Source organism: Cynoglossus semilaevis, chromosome W, assembly GCF_000523025.1.
Source record: "Cynoglossus semilaevis isolate Cse_v1.0 chromosome W, Cse_v1.0, whole genome shotgun sequence".
Taxonomy (NCBI): Eukaryota; Metazoa; Chordata; class Actinopteri; order Pleuronectiformes; family Cynoglossidae; genus Cynoglossus; species Cynoglossus semilaevis.
The window spans coordinates 15,683,049-15,685,912 of NC_024327.1; positions in this window are offsets into that span (position 1 = coordinate 15,683,049).

The following is a 2,864-nucleotide window of genomic DNA, read 5'->3' on the forward strand; positions in this document are numbered from 1 at the left end:
TTTTCCCACTTACAAAGAATGGAACGATTTACAATTTTAATCATATGTGTATTTTAACAGTGAGAGACAGAATCCCAAAGAAAATTCCAGAGATCTTGTGTGGAGGCCCATATTGAAGGAGGTTGGTGGTGGTGTGGCGTGTCTTCCATTTCCGGATCACTGCACCAACAGTTGATCTTTTCTCTTCAAGTTGCTTTCCGATTTTCTTGTAGCCCATCCCAGCCTTTTGCAGGTAAACAATTTTGTCCCTGATGTCCGTAGAAAGCTCTTTGGTCTTGCCCATGGTGGAGATGTTGGAATGCTGGTTGTTTGGGTGTGGACAGGTGTCTTTTATACAGGTAACGAGGTAAGGCAGGTGTATTTAATGTAGATAATTAGTTGGGATTGGCACATCTGCATTCCCAACTAATCTTAAAGAAAGACAAACTGGCTTGTAGGAGCCAGAATACTTGCTGTTTGGTGGGCGGTCAAATACTTGTTTTTCCTCATCAGATGGTTATCATTTTTTATAAATTCACATGATGTGATTTTCTGGAATTTACTTTGGGATTCTGTCTCTCACTGTTAGAATATACATGTGATTAAAATTATAGATCGTTGCATTCTTTGTAAGTGGGCAAACCTGCAAAATCAGCAAGGTTGATAACTAACGTGTGAAGGATTGTGTTCCCTTTCCAGAGCCATACTCGTTGTATGGAGGTACAGAGTGTGCTCTATACCATATGGGCAGAACTACACAAATGTGTACCTGAAGGAAACTGTATAAACTGTATAAACAAAGCGCTGGTGAGTGAGAGAAATGGATTATTAAATGACTTCCATTTTAAATAATGATAATCATGAAAATTAAAACATTCTATTTTTATAATGTTTGCTGACTCATTACAAATATTAGTATGGCGAGAAATAAAACTGGAGGTGACTCTATTTTTAACACGCTTTAAACCTTATTGGCTCTCACTTTCATTGACAGACGGGCAATTTATGAGCGTAGGTGTCACACTTGAATGTATTTTCTATGGAACGAATGTAAGTTGGTCAACCCTAATAAATGAGTATGTTCATACACTGAATTGCATTCATTCAAGGCCTGAACAAATACCTTGGTACGGATTTGTGATGATAATGGCTGTTGCTGTGGTGCAACCTCTCTTCTGTCATGTCAAGATATCAGTACCTTTGCAATCATGCTGCATTGTGGTCAAATCTGTGGTCCAAACATGGGCCACACCCAAACAACCAGCATCCAACATCTCCACCATGGGCAAGACCAAAGAGCTTTCTACGGACATCAGGGACAAGATTGTTTACCTGCACAGGGCTGGGATGGGCTACAAGAGAATCGGAAAGCAACTTGGAGAGAAAAGATCAACTGTTGGTGCAGTAATCAGGAAATGGAAGAAACACCACACCACCGCCAACCTCCCTTGATCTGGGCCTCCACACAAGATCTCGCCTTGTGGGGTGTCCCTGATCATGCGAACGGTGAGGAATCATCCCAAAACCACAAGGGGAAACTGATGAATCAACTGAAGGCAGCTGGGACCACAGTTACAAATGAAACAGTTGGTAACACACTACGCCGTCATGGATTGAAATCCTGCAGCGCACACAAGGTCCCCCTGCTGAAGAAGAAACATGTACAGGCCCGCATGAAGTTTGCCATTGACCACCTGAACGTCTTAGAAGAGGCCTGGAAGAAGGTGATGTGGTCAGATGAGACCAAAATAGAACCAGAAGAGATTCATTGAGTTTCATATGACGTCACTTTACTTGCATTCCCAATTCTGATGCCATCAAAATGACCAAAAAAGGCTTACTAAAAGACACAACTTTAGCTGACAGAACCGCCTTAACTCCAGACCAGATTTTCACACTCCTAGACCTCTGCTTAACCACCACTTATTTCCAGTTTAATGGCAGTTTTTACATGCAAAAACATGAATGCACCATGGGGTCTCCAGTATCACCCATTGTAGCCAATTTCTACATGGAGGAAGTAGAACAAAAGGCACTAGCCTCCTACAGCGGCATTGCACCATCACACTGGTACAGATATGGGATTAATATCAAGACAGTTGAATTAGAATCCTTCACCAAACACATTAATACAACCAACGAACACATCAAATCTACTAGAGAAGATGTTAAAAGGGACATGCTGGCCTTTCTGGACTGTGCAGTACACATAAAGGAGGACAGAAACCTTTACATCACAGTCTACAGGAAACCCACCCACACCAAACAAATTTACACTTCGACTCACATCACCCAATACAACACAAATTGGGAGTTATCAGAACTCTGAATCACAGAGCCAAACACATACCTTCCCAAGTGGAGGACAAGGCTAAGGAATGGTCCCACATCAGAGGCGCTTTAAAGACCTGCGGCTATCCCAATTGGGCCGTCTCCAAAGCCACCAAAACCAACCAGAAAAACAGAGAGGAGAACGGTAACAAACGGAACAACATTGTCATTCCTTATGTTGCTGGGACCTCCGAAAAACTTTTTAACCAGCACCTAACTCCTGTACATTTTAAACCCACCAACACCCTCAGACAAAGACTAGTTCACCCAAAGGACAAAATACCTCACCACAAATAGAGCAACGTTGTATATGCAGTACAGTGCAGTGAGGACTGCCCTGATCTCTACATTGGGGAAACCAAACAACCACTGTACAAGCATATGCAACAACACAGAAGAGCCAGCTGGTCAGGGCAGGACTCAGCTGTTCATCTACATCTTGAGGACAAAGGACACACTTTTGTGGATGAGGATGTACATATCCTCTGCAGAGAAGACAAATGGTTTGAGAGAGGGGTGAAGGAACCCATCTACGTCAATCTGGAGAAACCATA